This window comes from Schistocerca nitens, chromosome 8 (assembly GCF_023898315.1).
Source record: "Schistocerca nitens isolate TAMUIC-IGC-003100 chromosome 8, iqSchNite1.1, whole genome shotgun sequence".
In the NCBI taxonomy this organism is placed as follows: domain Eukaryota; kingdom Metazoa; phylum Arthropoda; class Insecta; order Orthoptera; family Acrididae; genus Schistocerca; species Schistocerca nitens.
In genome coordinates this window covers 539187780-539206439 of record NC_064621.1, presented here as the reverse complement: position 1 = coordinate 539206439, position 18660 = coordinate 539187780, and positions in this window count along the sequence as shown.

The window sequence follows — 18660 nt, the reverse complement described above, 5'->3', positions numbered from 1 at the left end:
CTCACACACAAATAAAGAAAAGATGTTATGTGGACATGTGTCCGGAAACGCTTAATTTCCATGTTAGAGCTCATTTTAGTTTCGTCAGTATGTACTGTACTTCCTCGATTCACCGTCAGTTGGCCCAGTTGAAGGAAGGTAATGTTGACTTCGGTGCTTGTGTTGACATGCGAATCATTGCTCTACAGTACTAGCATCAAGCACATCAGTATGTAGCATCAACAGGTTAGTGTTCATCACGAACGTGGTTTTGCAGTCAGTGCAATGTTTACAAATGCGGAGTTGGCAGATGCCCATTTCATGTATGGATTAGCACGGGGCAATAGCCGTGGCGCGGTACGTTTGTATCGAGACAGATTTTCAGAACGAAGGTGTCCCGACAGGAAGATGTTCGAAGCAATTGATCGACGTCTTAGGGAGCACGGAACATTCCAGCCTATGACTCGCGACTGGGGAAGACCTAGAACGACGAGGACACCTGCAATGGAAGAGGCAATTCTTCGTTCAGTTGACGATAACCCTAATGTCAGCGTCAGAGAAGTTGCTGCTATACAAGGTAACGTTGACTACGTCACTGTATGGAGAGTGCTACGGGAGAACCAGTTGTTTCCGTACCATGTACAGCGTGTGCAGGCACTATCAGCAGCTGATTCGCCTCCACGGGTACACTTCTGCGAATGGTTCATCCAACAATGTGTCAATCCTCATTTCAGTGCAAATGTTCTCTTTACGGATGAGGCTTCATTCCAACGTGATCAAATTGGAAATTTTCACAATCAACATGTGTGGGCTGACGAGAATCCGCACGCAATTGTGCAATCACGTCATCAACACAGATTTTCTGTGAACGTTTGGGCAGGCATTATTGGTGAAGTCTTGATTGGGCCCCATGTTCTTCCACCTACGGTCAATGGAGCACGTTATCATGATTTCATACGGGACACTCTACCTGTGCTGCTAGAACATGTGCCTTTACAAGTACGACACAACATGTGGTTCATGCACGATGGAGCTCCTGCACATTTCAGTCGAAGTGTTCGTACGCTTCTCAACAACAGTTTCGGTGACCGATGGATTGGTAGAGGCGGATCAATTCCATGGCCTCCACGCTCTCCTGACCTCAACCCTCTTGACTTTCATTTAGGGGGGGATTTGAAAGCTCTTGTCTACGCAACCCCGGTACCAAATGTAGAGACTCTTCGTGATCGTATTGCGGACGGCTGTGATACAATACGCCATTCTCCAGGGCTGCATCAGCACATCAAGGATTCCATGCGACGGAGGGTGGATGCATGTATCCTCGCTAACGGAGGACATTTTGAACATTTCCTGTAACAAAGTGTTTGAAGTCACGCTGGTACGTTCTGTTGCTGTGTGTTTCCATTCCATGATTAATGTGACTTGAAGAGAAGTAATAAAATGAGCTCTAACGTGGAAAGTAAGCGTTTCCGGACACATGTCCACATAACATATTTTCTTTCTTTGTGTGTGAGGAATGTTTCCTGAAAGTTTGGGCGTTCCTTTTTGTAACACCCTGTATTCTTGTAAGCAACTTGGATGCATGAGCTGTTAGCTGATTGTGCGATAATTCTCGCACTTGTCAGCTCTTGTCATCTTCGGAATTGTGTGGATGATGCTTTTCCGAAAGTCAGATGGTATGTCCCCAGACTCATACATTCTGCAAAATAACGTGAATAGTCGTTTTGTTGTCACTTCCCCCAATGATTTAGTAAATTCTGGTGGAATGTTATCTTTCCCTTCTGCCTTATGTGATCTCGTAGAACTTTATCCTTTCGTGATTATTCAATTTTTTTCTAATGGTAACCTTCCTCTAGGCAGTCCCCTCCAGGAGATCCGAATGGGGGACTATTCTGGAATCTTTTGCCAGTGGAGAGATCATCATGGCACTTCTTCAATTACAGCCCACATGTACTGTGGATACACGTTACCTGTCTTTACAGCAGTCGTTTCCATTGTCTCCTGCATCCTCATGCCGTTGATCATTGCTGATTATTCCGTCTTTAGTGGGTTTCCCACCCGTAGGCCAAGAGAGTGCCCAGAACCACTGTACGCTTCGCCGCCCTCTTTGACAAGGCCATAGGAAGAATGAGGGTGACTTCTTATACCGGAAGCCTTCGGCCGCCGATGCTGACTAAGCAGTGGCGGGATTCGAACCTGGGACCGAAGAAGTTTGGATTATGAATCAAAGACGGTACTCCTAGACCACGGGTGCATAAGCACCTAGGCTTACATACCACTTAAACTAACTTAATCTAACTTACGCCAAGGACAACACACGCACACAGCTCGTGTGTTGGGGACGTTAGGGGAGGGTGCACCTGAGGGCAGCTGACGTTACCGCATGTACAATAGCTTACTTACTCACCATCATTCATCATAAATAAACTACTGATATGCAATCACAGCTGTGGGTAGCAGCCATTAATCTATCTACTCATCACAGGGTGCATAAATATGAAATATTTATAATACTGATTAAATAAAATAGTGGCTATTAAATCACAAATCACCGTATTTGATGGCTCAGATATTTTACCCGTAAAAATGATTGTGGACTGGTATACTGACTTTGTCTTCAAATGATGGTTTCCCCTTTTCGTGTCAAACGTCAAAATAAGATCTGTACTGCCATTTGTGTCCTTCGCAGGGTAATGTTGGCAGCGGTTGGTATCGGTATGCAAGATGGAACCACGACACCAGTTTTTTAACAGCAAATGAGAGAATGAGCAGCGTTCGAAGAGTTTTTGGTCATCCTATAGTGTCTCACTCTAAACATAACTTCAGAAGAGAATCGAGGTTTAGGGTTTTACGTCTCATGGACGATTAAGTGATCAGAGATGGAGCACAAACTCTTATAGGAAAACGGTAGCGAAGGAAACATTTCAAAGATCCACATGTGAAGCCTACAATAATATCCACAATTTGCACCGTCAGATCCTTGGGAAAGATCTATCAGAAAATCCTATGAAGATTTGCTCATACATAAGACAGTGAATGATTCCAACTCCCATTCAATCTCTTGTGAATTAGCATGGTATTGGAACTGAAGACAGCAGACAGAAAGCAAAAATATTCATTTCCGCATTGAAAACTGGATTTACGCGAAAGATGACTATTGCACACACGTTTGCACGCTGCACAGACTTGTAGATGACAGATGCTGATATCAGTATGTGTGGCACTGAAAAAAGTTACGATTAGCTAAACTGAACATGGTACCAGGCTGTGACTAAACTGAAATTAGATTTCACACTGAATGCGCTGCAGAATTAGTTCCTTTCCCAGGTAACACTTACCGAAAATATACGAAGCAATTTCAGGAAGTAAGTCTGCTTTGAGCATAACGCGCTGCACTTTTTGTGGGTTGGCAGCACTGAGCTGTAGCGGACCGGGGGGGGGGGGGGGAGGGAATCCCCTGACCAAAGCGAGCATCGCAGGAACATGGTAGTACGTAAACCAACGTTGTAGCGTCCTGTTGCGTGAAAGATTCGGTAAGAAATTCCGCTATGTGCGAGTCACATGCTGTGATCCGCTTCGTACTCGCAGAAGAAGTAACAAACTACCAAGATTTTTTCAGGAATCAAAATGGTTTACGGTGAAAATCTTACGAACAGAACAAGTATGTTTAAATGGTATATGGAGTTTAGTAGAAATTTTGGAAATTTGTGGTAAGTTTCTATGGGACCAAACTGCTGGGGTTATCCGTCCTAGGCTTACACACTTCTTAACCTAACTTAAACTGACTTACCCTAAAGACAACACATACACCCATGCCCGAGAGGGGATTTGAATCTCCTACGGGGGGGAGACGCGCGAACCTTTGCAAGGCGCCCAAGACCGCGTGGCTACCCCGTGCGGCGGAGTTTAGTAGAAGCAAAAGAAATGTTCATCACGAACAGAAGAATCGAAGACCATTTTGACTGATGAGCTGGTGCAAAAAAAAATCGAAAAAACTGTGCGTGAAGACCGCCGAGTGACAGAAGATGAAATGTCTCCAACGCTTCCAGAACTGTCCAGCAAGACACATAACACTGGGACACCAGAAACTGTGCGTATGATGGGAGCCAAAACAGCTGACAGAGCAGCACAAGAAAAATCGGGCCAGTAGAGCCCGTGAGTTCCTTCAGCGGGTTGAATTGGCTGGTGAGGATTTGGTTCAAATGGCTCTGAGCACTATGGGACTTGACATCTGACGTCATCAGTCCCCTAGAACTTAGAACTACTTAAACCTAACTAACCTAAGGACATCACACACATCCATTCCCGAGGCAGGATTCGAAACTGCCACCGTAGCGGTCGCGCGGTTCTTGACTGGAGATAAAATGATGTTGGCTCATTATACGCCTGAGAAAAAAAAATCATTCGCGACAGTGATGTCACACCAATTCCTCATCTGCCTAAAAAACCGAACCACAATTTCGGACGTAAAAAATCGTCTATTCAGTGTTTTTCGACCAGAAGGCATCATTATGGTCGAATTTGTGCCGCAGGGGGAGACCATCAATGCACAACGATATTGTGATACCCTAAAAAACGCAAAAGGAGCATTAGAAACACAAGGAGGTGAATGCTAACGAGAGAAGTGTACTTGTTAACGTGCCTCGTAGACTGTTGAGAAGCATTAGTCATGAAACGGGCTAATTCCGCAGCGTATTCATTGGAAAATTGAATTTCTTGACGGTCTTGATATCAACATCTGTCATCTGTAAGTGTGTGCAGCGGGAAAACGAATGCACAGTAGTCATCTCACGCGTAAATTCAGTTTGAATGGAGAATTTAATATTTTTTGGTTCTGTCTGCTGTCTTCAGTTACCGACGTCTTTCACGCAACTGGACACTACAAAGTGGGTTGACGTACTACCGCGTTCCTGCCATGCTCGCTCTGGTCAAGGGAGCCCTTTCTATCGCTCATCGCTGCCAACCCTCAAAGAACAAAACAAAAAAATAAAAAACACTGCCCGCTGCAGGACACACACAGCCTTAGCCACCAAGGGGTTCTTGGACCGATTTGGTTGGGATGTTTTTAAGCTTCCCCTATTCCCCTGACTTGGCGCCTTGATGTTACCATCTTTTCGCCTCCCTCAAGAAGCACACCAAGTCGAATTAAATTTTCAAGGGATGAGCAGGTGCAGAAAGATGTTCTGAAGTGGGGGAAGGAGCCGGCGGAAGAATTCTTCTAGGAGGACATAAAGAAGCGTGTGCCACGGCCCACCACGTGCACTGAACGGGATGGCGATTATGTGGAAAAATAGTCGACAAATGCATCAAAACTATTCTGTATTATTTTTTCAAATACACTTATTTAAAAAAAATGTAAGAACCTACATCTACATATATACTCCGCTAGCCAGCAAGCGGTGTGTGGCGGATGGCACAATTCACGCCAAAGTCATATTTCCCCCCTTTGTTCCACTCGCGGATTGCGCGAGGGAAAAACGACTGAACGCCTCAGTACGAGCTCTTATTTCCATTATCTTTGAATAGTGATCATTGCGCGATTTGAAAGTTGGTGGTAATAATATATGCTCTACATCCTCGGTGAAGATCAGATTTCGGAATTTAGTGAGCAGCCCTTTCTGTTTAGTGCTCCGTCTATCTGCAAGTGTGTCCCACTTCAAAGTTTCTAAGAGATCTGTAACGCTCTCGCGATGGCTAAATGTACCAGTCACGAATCTTGCCGCTCTTCTTTGGACTTTCTCAATCTCTTGAAACAGACCCAACTGGTAAGGGTCCCATACAGACGAACAATACTCCAACACTGGACGAACTAACGTATTATAAGCTATTTCCTTTGTTGAAGGACTGCATCGCTTCAGGGTTCTACCAATAAACCGCAATCTAGAGTTCAACTTACCCGTTACTTTTGTAATCTGATCATTCCATTTGAGATCATTACGAATAGTCCCACCCAGATACTTGACGGACGTTACCGCTTCCAAAGACTAGGCATTTATTTTGTACATTAATGGGGATTTTCGCCTTGTTATACGCAGTAGGTTACACTTAGTAATATTGAGAGATAACTGACAGTCATTACTACACGCATTTATTTTCTGCAAATCCTCATTGATTTGTTCACAACTTTCGTGTGATACTACTTTCCTGTAGACTACAGCATCATCGGCAAACAGTCTAATGCCGCTGTCAATACCATCAACCAGATCGTTTATGTAAATCGTAAAAAGCAGAGGACGTATAACGTTGCCCTGGGGCAAACCTGAAGTTACGCTTGTTTCTGTTGAAGTCACCCCGTTCAGGACGACATACTGCTCCCTGTCTGTTAGAAAACTTTCTATCCAACCTCATATGTCATCGGATAGACCGTAAGCGCGCACTTTTTGTAGCAAGCGACAGTGGGGAACTGAGGTGAACGCCTTTCGAAAGTCGAGAAATATGGCATCAATCAGGGAGCCGGTATCTAGAGCCTGTTGTATATCATGCACAAAGAGGGCCAGCTGTGTCGCGCATGACCGCTGTTTCCTAAAACCATGCTGGTTTCTGCAGATGAGCTTCTCAGAGTCTAGAAAGGTCATTATGTCTGAACACAAAATATGTTCCATGATTCTACAACAAACCGATGTCAGTAAAATTAGCCGGTAGTTATGTGCATCCGATTTTCTACCCTTTTATAGATTGCTGTGACGTGGGCCTTCTTTCAGTCCAAACTAGTTCACTTACTTTCTGAATATACCTCGTACTACACAGCAAATACTCCACGTGACTGTATTAGAACGCAAGCCACTCCCGTTCACAAAAAAACGTAAAAGACGGGATGCACAGAGCTGCAAATCACTATCTGTGACGTCCTTCTGTTCCTGGATGCTAGACCATACCCCAATCTCAAACATTATGATAGTCCTGGAAGAATCTCAAAGAATCAGGAAAAGTCACTGGTGTTAAACACAGTTTGCTATCGCTCATACGCGACATGTTACAACCATTAAATGCAGTTGAACAAATGGATTCCCTCTTCTTACAAGGGAACCTCCCCATCGCACCCCCCTCAGATTTAGTTATAAGTTGGCACAGTGGATAAGACTTGAAAAACTGAACACACATCAATTGAGAAAACAGGAAAATATACAAACTGAGTAGTTCATGGGAAGATAAGCAACTTTAAGGGTAATGGAAACGTAGGAGCGCCGTGGTCTCGTGGTAACGTGAGCAGCTGCGGAACGAAAGGTCCTGAGTTCAAATCTTCCATCGAGTGAAAAATTTAATTTTTTATTTTCAGTTTATGTGACAAACTCTTATGTTTTCATCAGTTTTTCGGGAGTGATTATCACATCCACAAGAAAACCTAAATCGGGAAAGGTAGAAGAATCTTTTTACCCATTCGCCAAGTGTACAAGTTAGGTGGGTCGACAACATATTCATGTCATGTGACGCACATGCCATCACCAGTGTCGTATAGAATATATCAGATGTGTTTTCCTGTGGAGGAATCGGCTGACCTATGACCTTGCGATCAAATGTTTTCGGTTCCCATTGGAGAGGCACGTCCTTCCGTCTGCTAATCGCACGGTTTTGCGATGCGGTCGCAAAACACAGACACTAAACTTATTACAGTGAACAGAGACGTCAATGAACGAACGGACAGATAATAACTATGCAAAAATAAAGAAAGTAAAATTTTCACTCGAAAGAAGACTTGAACCAAAGACCTCTCGTTCTGCAGCTGCTCACGCTACCACGGGACCACGGCGTTCCTGAGCTTACATTGTCCATGATATTGCCTATGTGGCCCATGGACTACTCAGTTTGTATATTTTGCTTATTTTTTCACAGTTCCACACAACTTCTTCCTGTTTTCTCAATTGATCTGTGTTCAGTTTATCAAGGCCTATCCACTGTGCTAACTTATAACTAAATCTGAGGGGGGGGGGGGGGGGTGCGATGGGGAGGTTCCCTTATTAGATTTCTGTATGACATTCGACACAGTGCAAAACGCCATACTGGTTTTCTCGAATGTTGGGTTCTTTAGTTTGCAATCGTATTGGTTAGACATCGGAATTTTGGTCTTGACATCATCGATGGGTAACTATATTCCCAACGTACACGTATCAAGGTAGCAAAATTCCTAATAGTGTGCACAAGTGGCTCGTGCCTTGTCAAACTCCTACTCGCACCACCCCAATCAAAAATAATGAAAAACGGCTCTTGAAATTTGAAAAGGCGGTACTAAACATTGTATTTATTATACTTCATGGTCATAGAAAACGTTCATATGATGACTGAAGTTCATCCACAGTACATTAGCCACGTATTGCCCAACTACACACGAATAAACACGTATTCGTATTTTCAGTACAAGGAAAATTGTCAAGACATTAAAGAAACTCAGTTCATTTCCAAATTTGACGTGTTCGATGGTAGAAGACTTTCTTTAGTTTCAAGGTACATTGATTTTAATGTTTTAACTGTCCACATGTTAAGTAACTAGTTTTAAAAATAATTAGGTTTTACTCACAATAAAACTCTATAAACGAAGAAGCAACAATGTCCTTCTAACAGCTGTAATGTATTTTATAAAAAACTACCTTCGAAAAAACCTCGGAGGGCCCAACGGCGCGGACCGACCGTCGTGTCCTCCTCAACCGACGGACGTCTCTAGATGCGGATATGGAGGGACATGTTGTCAGCACACTCCTCTCGCAGTCGTTGTCAGTTTTCGTGCATGACAAGGGCTGAGTGTACCCCGCTTGCCAACAGCGCTCGGCAGATTCGGACGGTCACCCATCCAAATGCCATCCCAGCCCAAAAGTGCTTAACTTCAGTGATCCGACGGCAACCGATATTACCTCTGCGCATGGCCGGTAGGTTTAATATATTATACATCAGTTAAGTAGTACTCGTCCCTTCATGTGATTCTAAATTCACTCTCGAGATTGAAACACTGGCCAGAGAACATCATGTGTTTCAGAACACTCTCCCCTACTGTTTTGTCTTCGCCCATGATCGTCTTTGTTGCGAAGCGTCATGGTGTTCGTTCTACTGAGATTCGCGAGCGCGCGCGCGCGTTTGTGTGTGTGTGTGTGTGTGTGTGTGCGCGCGCGCCTTTTTCTGACCTACAACGGGTTTGTTTACAAAAGTAGGAAAACATGTCCGTTCTTGTTCATAATCGTGACGAGTAATACAAAAAAAGGTAGTTCATCCTAAGAAAGTCAGTTATTTACTACTATATTTATTAGGCGTTTTATGAAAGGGAGTAATAAATTTTCCTTAATTCTATCCTTGCTGTAGGGCATCACTACCTTAGGAAACTCGTACCACAGTTGGAGACCGCAGTCGTCTCAGTCTTAATACTGCATAAAAGACGTAAAACGAGCTGCCACAGCTGTCCAATATTGAAAACCTATTATTTAGAAACTGAGAACGATTCTATGCTTTATCAACAGTGGCTGGTTGCTGTTTCTGCTTTCAATAAGAATTCAACTATATCAGAACTAATGAACTAATCCGCAGGCCAAATAGACACCTACAGTACGTTATTAGGTAAGATGTACCAACATAACAAAAGGAAAATGTCAGTAACATTGTCATCCCTAAGGAAGAGCTATAGGTTTCTCTTAAATGCAAGAGCAATCATCGTGGGCAGGGCTGATTGCCTCCTCAAACATTTTGAGGTGTTGCCCCACCGGCACGATGAATGTTTAGTATTCCTTCCTTACGAACACTGGTCTTCATTGTTTAAACATGCCCGTGTATGCAACCGCAGTTGGTACCCGACTTAAAAAAAAGAGAAAAAAAAAACCAAACAGTGTCATCCACTAGGGTTTTGATGGCTATGCTGTAATCATCAAGTGGCAGCCATCTTGTAAGTATCGGTTTTCAGTGGCAAACATAGGCGATTTCTTGCGGCTCCATGTTAGTCCCCTGGACTGCGACTTGCACTGTTAGTAATAAACTGAATTTATCACTGTGTCTTAAGATGTGATGTAGCAAATAGTTTGAAGACATAAAACGCACTTACAATGTAAGAAGAATGGTAAGAGTGGTGCTTTCGGACATACGGAATCACATAATTATGTTTCTCACCGTGCACCAAAACATAACGTTATGGTAGTTTCGCAAAGAAATTACATTTTTTCGTCAAAGAATTTGTATATTATATTCATAGCCAACAGAAGACGGATTAGGTGTATGTATAATATACAAGAAAGGTGGCCATATACGTCCTAAACCACCTATTTCAAATGTATGTGTTATCTAAATTCTGTGTCCTTAAAGTCTTTGGGGAAGAGATGTAACTTCATTGCTACACATCCACAAGTAGTGTTGTGATTAAGAACGACTCGACTAGTTTACGTCACAGATCGAGAAATCTCAGCTTCTGCTCGCTCTTTCGAACGCCAAGCATTCTAGAGACTTCCTATCATACTATCTTCACGGTGTGGCTTAGTATTATCAATGTACTGTGGACTTAAGTAGTAGAAATAACTATAAAAACTGACTGTAATGTCTTGTACATTGCAGGACATGTTTAACAACAGCAATAATAAATAAATAAAAGACTGTCATCACGACTGAGCCCTTTTCTCGAGCCGGCCGCTGGTGGCCGAGCGGTTCTAGGCCCTTCAGTCTGGAACCGCGCGACCGCTACGGTCGTAGGTTCGAATACTGCCTCGGCCATGGATGTGTGTGATGTCCTTAGGTTAGTTAGGTTTAAGTAGTTCTAAGTTCTAGGGGACTGATGACTTGAGATGCTAAGTCCCATAGTGCTCAGAGCCATTTGAACCATTTTTTGAACCCTTTTGTAGAGCTTTCGCGTGTCCCGTTATGTAGTGACAACTGCTGGTCGAAGACCACTGCAAACACAGTGACAATCAATTTAAAGTGTTTTCTTTCATTTATTGGGTATTTAATCCTTGGTTAGCTTAATTCTTTGTTTCATCTGAATGTTTCCATTTCGTTTCCGAGATGATTAAAAGATGGTGACTCTTCTATGCATTATTCTAGCGAAAAGGCGTCGAAATTCTTATTTGAAACCAGCTTCGAAACAAATACGGTCTCTAACAATCAAATAAAAACTGTACTAGCTAAGAGTAATTAACATTTTTAAATGACAATATTTTCGCCTTTGAATGTTAGTTTTAGAGAAAAATCAGCAATAATATTTATATATCCGTAAATACTGTACGAAAAGAGTGTTGCAAATTTGTTCAAATACAACAGTGGTTTGTGCAATTGTAAGATTTAATGCCATTTCCTTCTTTGTTTCACGAAATAATCAGATTTTAAGCAGTTTGCCCCGTAACCCTTGCACTTGCGTCGTGCGAGACAAATGTTACGTAATTGCTCGAGCAGGCTCGATACTGTATCGAGCACTGGGGTGTATCGGGAAATATTTAGCCTGTTCGAACGCGAATGTCGTTTGCCCAGCCGTAACGTGAGTACTGTGTGATTGATGTACAGTGAGGATCATATTCGATTTTTCGTTCAGCAAAAATACTGTTCTCCTTGCCCTGTAAGTATCTGTCATATGTTTTAACTACTTACTATGTCACGTTTTAGATGCGTAGATAATTAACTTTTTTGATAACAGGGCAAATAGCCTCTCGGCCACTTCACTTGCTCCTGTGAAAAATCGCCGATGCTTGCCACGTATATCTACATCTACAGCTACACTTGACAAAACACTGTGAACTGTCTGGTAGAGGGTACGTCCCATTGTACCAGATAATAGGTTTCCTTCGTTCCATTCACGTATGGACTACGCAAAGAATGATTGCTTGAATGCCTCCGTGCGTGCTGCAATTATTCTGATCTCGTCCTCACGATGCACGGGGTTGTAGTATATTTCCAGGGCCATCATTTAAAGATGGTAAGCAGGCTTTCTCAGGACAGTTTAAGTTTATCTTAGAGTTTGCCAGTTCAGATTCTTCTGCATCTCCCACTGATCAAACAAACCTGTGACGATTCGTCCTGCCATTCCCTGTGTGCGCTCAATACCCCGGTTAGTCTTATTTGGTACAGGTCCCAAACGTTTGAGCGATATTCTAGGATGTGATGGAAGAGTAATTTTTTAGTAGTATCCTTTGTAGACTGACTGCATTTAACGTGGTATTCTACCAATAAACCGAAGTGCACCACCTGCGTTACCCGCGACTAAGCCAATGTGTACATTCCATTCCATATCTCTACAAAGCGTTACACCCAGGTACTTGTATGAGTTAACCGATTCCATCTGTGGTTCATTGATATTTTAGTCATAGGGGACTACGTTTTTCTGTTTTGTGAAGTGCACAGTTTTACATATCTGAACATTTAAAGCAAGTTGCCAATCTCTGCACCACTTTGAAATTTTGTTAAGATTGGCTGAATATTTATGCAGCTTCTTTCAGACAGTAATCAATTGTGGATAATTGCGTCAGCTGTAAAAAATCTGATGTTACTATTAATATCGTCCGCAATGTCATTAATATACGACATGAACAGCAAGAGTCCCATCGCACGTTCCTCGGGTAGACTCGAAGTTACTTTTACACTTGTCGAAGACATGCTATCCAAGATAACTTGCTGTGACCTATTCTCAATCCAGTCACAAATTTCGCTTGATGCGCCAAGCTATTCTACCTTTGATAATAAGCGCAGAAGTGGCACTGAGTCAAATGGTACCAGAAATCGAGAAATACTGCATCTATTTGACTGCATCCAAAGCTTTCAGTATGTTATGCGGGAAAAGTGCGATTTGTTTTTGACAAGATCAGTGTTTTCGGAATTCATGCTCGTTGGCATGGAGGAGATCATTCGGTTCGAGGTACTTCATTATGTTTGAGCTCGTAGTATATTCTAAGATTCTACAATAGATTGATGTCAAGTATATTCGACGGTTGTTTTGTGGATCACTTTTTCTACCATCCTTGTAAATGGGGTGACCTGTGCTTTCTCCCAATTACTGGGCACGATTTTCTTTCGAGGGATCTACAATAAATTATAGTTTACACAGAGGCTAGCTCAGCTGCAAATTCAGTATAGAATCTTACAGAGATTCCATCAGGCCTTAGAGCTTCGTTACGTTTTAATAATTTTATTTGTTTCTCAACGCCACTGGCATTAACAATTATTTCACTTACCTTTACAGTGGTACGAGGGTTAAACTGGGGCAATTCATCCGGGTTTCCCTTTTTAAAGGAGTATTTAAAAACGAAGTTAAGTACTTCTGCTTTTGATTTGCTACCCTCAATTTCAATTGCTGTCTTGTCCACGAGTGACTCGACGGTAACTTTGGTGCCACTAGCATCCCTTACATACAACAAATATTATTACAATATGACTGGGAAATTTATGTTACGAGCGAACTGAGGTTTTCTCTAAAGTATGGTGGTCGACAGAAGGATCTAATTGCAGTTTTATGTCCACTACTGATGCTGATTATTGTCAAAACAATCTCGCATGCGGTTTCAATTTCTATCTCGGTAGATTTGAGCTTCTTGTCTACTGCGGCAAATACACCACCTCCATTTCTAGTTTGCCTGCCTTTTTAGTATACGCTTAAATTTTCTCCAAAAATCTCATTGCTATCAATTTCCGATTTTAACCTGCTCTCGGGACCTATTATTATGTGAGCTTAACTGCTTTTCAGGAGTGCTTCAAAATCTGGCAATCTGTTGCGAATGCTTCGAGAGCTAACTACTATGACTGTAATACTCTGCCCTGTGTGGTGAATTCTCTTGGGTCTTACACTTCCGGGCCTCCTACGGCTGCCATTATCTGGACTGGATGGAGAGTTGCCTAATCTAAAAAACTCTTGTATGCATCCCATACACAGTGAACTACTTGGGTATCAGCCTCTGATATGTAGTGCACACCTGACTCATTTAGAGGGTCCCTACAATTCTCAGTCCTGTGACGCAAACCCAGAAAGCTGCAGCCTACATTGTCACAGCACCCTCGAAGTCTTTGTTTCAGTGCTACCGAACTAATCATTACTAGGAGCCAAGATCAGTTCTGGGGACAATGCTGCAAAATTGTGAAAAATTTCCAGTTGGTGTGATGAATGGCAGCTAGCCCTAAATATGGAAAAATGTGAGTTAATGCGGATGAGTAGGAAGATCAAACCTGTAATATTCGGATGCAGTATTATTAGTGTCCTGCATGACAGTGTCAAGTCATTTTAATATCTGAGCATAGCGTTGCAAAGCGGCATGAAATGGAACGAGCATGCGAGAACTGTGGTAAGAAAGGCGAATGGTCGACTTCGGTTTATTGGGTGCCTTTTGGGAAGGTGTGGTTCTTCTGTAAAGAAGACCTATTCTTAAGTACTACTCGAGTGTTTGGGATCCGTACCAGGTCGTATTCAAGGAAGACACGGAATCGGGCTGCTAGACTTGCCACCGGTAGGTTCGAGCAACACGTGAGTGTTACAGAGATGCTTCGGGAACTCAAATGGGAATCCCTGGAGGGCAGGCGACGTTCTTTTTGAGAACGATTATTGAGAATATTTAGAGAACCGACATTTGAAGCTGACTGCCGAACGATTCTACTGCCGCCAACATACAGGGTGATTCAAAAAGAATACCACAACTTTAGGAATTTAAAACTCTGCAACGACAAAAGGCAGAGCTAAGCACTATCTGTCGGCGAATTAAGGGAGCTATAAAGTTTCATTTAGTTGTACATTTGTTCGCTTGAGGCGCTGTTGACTAGGCGTCAGCGTCAGTTGATGCTAAGATGGCGACCGCTCAACAGAAAGCTTTTTGTGTTATTGAGTACAGCAGAAGTGAATCGACGACAGTTGTTCAGCGTGCATTTAAACCTCCTGATAGGTGGTGTATTAAACGCTGGTATAAACAGTTTACAGAGAATGGGTGTTTTTCTTCGAAGGTGCTACTGTAACTGGACTACAGTATCTGGAGATGTTAGAGAATTGGCTGTTCCCTCAGCTCGATCAAGAAGCACAACAATTCATATTTCAGCAGGATGGAGCGCCACCACAGTGGCACTTATCTGTCAGTAACTACCTGAACGTCAACTACCCGAGGCGATGGATCGGCCGCCAGGCAGCCCGTGACAGAGCACTTCATCACTGGCCTCCAAGAAGCCTTGATCTTACCCCCTGCGATTTTTTATTATGGGGGTATGTTAAGGATATGGTGTTTCGGCCACCTCTCCCAGCCACCATTGATGATTTGAAACGAGAAATAACGGCAGCTATCCAAACTGTTACGCCTGATATGCTATAGAGAGTGTGGAACGAGTTGGAGTATCGGGTTGATATTGCTCGAGTGTCTGGAGGGGGCCATATTGAACATCTCTGAACTTGTTTTTGAGTGAAAAAAAACCTTTTTAAATACTCTTTGTAATGATGTATAACAGAAGGTTATATTATGTTTCTTTCATTAAATACACATTTTTAAAGTTGCGGTATTCTTTTTGAATCACCCTGTACATTGCGCATAAGGACCACGAACATAATATACGAGAAACTAGGGCTCATACGGAGGCATGGAGGCAGTCGTTTTTCCCTTACTCTGTTTGAGAGTGGAACAGGAAAGGAAACGACAAGTAATGTTACAGGGTACCCTCCGCCATGCACCGTTCCGTGGTTTTCGGAGTATCTATGTAGATGTAGGTGTAGATTCGTAGACGCCTACCCTTTTACGTTTGCCTCCTCTTGATACAGGACAGAGCTGCTTGCCCAATAGGCGGAGTGAGTCTCATTGGCTCGGTTTCAGTCCGAGTTGCAGACAGTTCCTCGAACCTACTGGTGAAGGCACACTCTGAGTCCTCCCTGCTCCCCTTGTACCCTGTGCAGGGCGCCCATACCCACCACTGACACACCAGTCGCAGCCAAGTGGACGAGTAGTCACAGATCAAGTACCTCCTGTAGAGGAGACAGGATTCACCAGAGAGGATACCACTTGACATACCTTTGGTAACTCTGGTACGTGACTCCTGGGAGCTCTCCCAACACACCAGTTTCTAGCAGCTGCCAATCTTTTTCACGGTAGTCAGGGCGATTTCCAGCAACTTGCGAACGTCAGCTAACTCACCCCGTGTTTGAGAGCAGCATTGTCTTACAGCTGATGATGATGGTATAAGCGTGGAAACGCATAGTCGATAAGATAAAGACTTTGTGACCGATGCTGCATTATAATTTTTTCTCCACTTTCATTAACAGTCTCAGCGATCACAAATTAGTCCATATTGGATGTAAAGGCACTTCACGATAGTAGCTGGACTTGCTGGCTTGCCGGGTGTTCCGTCGCCCACGCTTCCCTTCTGAGAGGCTCTGGCTCAGAAATACCTCTGCCGCGGCCACAAGTGACATTCGCAACTGCGTGGGCTCTCCACATTTATACACCCTGATCCTCTACGTTAACAGCTGCCATCTAGTGCTAACATAAGTTGCGCACCACCTCCACTGTGCCATCAATCCACTTACAGCCTCATCTGCTCAGTCATAGGTTATATAAAAACTCACAAGTACAGCCTGGTTCAGAGAACTTCAGCAGAAAATTGTGGCTATTACATTTCTCAAGAACGTATGGAAGATCATTACGTGAGTCACCTGCTTCAAAATTCGGAATTTTTTACAATAAGTTCTCTTCACTCTTCGAGATTTGTTTAGGTGACGTATTCCGCACTGAAGATGTCTTCTGTCTTTTGAATAACTATTTGATTGGCAAAGAGTGGAATATTTGTGTGTGTATGAGTCCTGGTGTTAATCCTTCACAGTTATTTCGTTTATATGGGGCTCCTCCCTAACCTGTTTTTCCCGAACACCATTTCTAGTTGGGTCATGTAAATACTCAATTACCGACTACGGATATGCGAATTTAGTTACTGCATTTCCCCTTGCACAATAGATATTCGCTCCTTCGTAAATGCTCAAACGTTTCTCGAATGTGTTTGTGTTCCCAAGTTTCTACTTGCTTTTAAAAATATTGGTTTATCTGTACGAAGTGATTTTATGTGGAGTGTACAAAAAGGGGAAATTGTGCACAGAGCAGGAATTTAGTTGAAGAAAAGTACATTTTATCTTCATCAGATGGAAAGAGATACATAGAAATTAGAAAAATAGGACTGACTGGCAACAACCGTTTATCCAGCTTCGGTGGTTACTTTGTAAACTGCTGTACCTGCTCTGCCTTTTAGTGGCAAAGGATCTGTACACAACCAATAATTGTGACAAAATGTACTATAATTCTGTGCGCAGGAATATGATAATGTCTTTACTGATTCGAAAGTGTTCTGGCGATTCTGTGAGGGTGTGCTAGAAAGTAATGCCTAATGTGGAAGCTATTACAGATTTTTAAATAATACAAATGATATTAATATTCTTCATCTTTATTCCTGTCTACATTTTTATTTCTCAATATAGTGACGCTGGCGATGAACACATTTCTCCAAAGAGAGACTATTTTGTTGGTAACGTCTCTATGCAATGTTTGACTTTTTTGACGGGGCCACAACCTCACTTCTGCTTGCACCGCTTCACCAGTGTCAAAGGAAAGTCCCGAAAGGTTTTCTTTAAGTTTTGGAAACAGACGAAAATCGCACTGTATGCAGGATGGTAGAGGACAGTCGAGCCCAGGCGTCAGATTGCTGCAGATGTCGCAGCGCTCGTGTGTGGTTTGGCATTGTCATGGTGAAGGAAAGGATGCTCCAAATGTGGACGAACCCTTCAAATTCGAAACTCGATTACAGCATCCTGTTTCTCACGGACCGATGTACTTAGATTACACACCGCCATGATTCACGCTACGATTCGGAGTCCTCTAGCAGCGGAGGACTGCAAGTATTAGATATCAAGAGTAAAGATATACAATGTTTATGAAATCTGTTTTATTTCCAAAGCCTTAAGAGTTTTCACATGAAACATTAGGAAGTATTAGTTTCCACACGCCGTCGTAAATCTCCTAAAAGTTCGAGTAGAATAATTATATACCAGTAACCATTTCGTATTTTTTCCATAACTTGCAAAATTTATGTCGTTTAATAAAACAGTGTGGAAAGTATTCATTGACGTGGATAAGATTTTTGCACCTTTTATCTTTTACAATCGTCTCCTACTCTTTACGAGTTTAGTGATATCCTTAAGGAAACTGTACCCTGTTTTTATTTAAAATATCAAACGTACTGGTAACTTCGCTTTATCGTACAAACGAAATGAGACGGTTTGGTTACACACACCATTAGTGTAAGACAACTGACACCGGGAAAACCGACATTTAATCGATCTAGTTAACTCTATTCAGGAATAAAATGTAAACATGACAGCCAAAAACGGTTCAGAAATTTAGTTTTCTTCTTCGGGAGTTGCATTGCCCCTAAATGTGGTGATTTACACTGTCTACAATCTCTATTATGTATTTACTGAATAAACAATTGCAATCAATCTACACGTACATGTACGTGGGTGTAACAGTTTGTAGGGATGTGATATGGAATGAGCACGCTAGCTCAGCCGTAGTTAAAGCAGGTGGAAGATTTCAGTCTATTGGCAGGATATTAGGAAAATCAATAAGTCTAGAAATAGACTGCTTACGAATCAGTTGCGCATCGTAACGTATAATATGATTTTCTTTTTTTCCCATGAAGCTGCATACACTTTAATAGCATGACTAATGCAATAGTAGTACTGCCAAGTAGCAAAGTACTGAAGATTACATCATCTACGCAGAGTGAATGTGC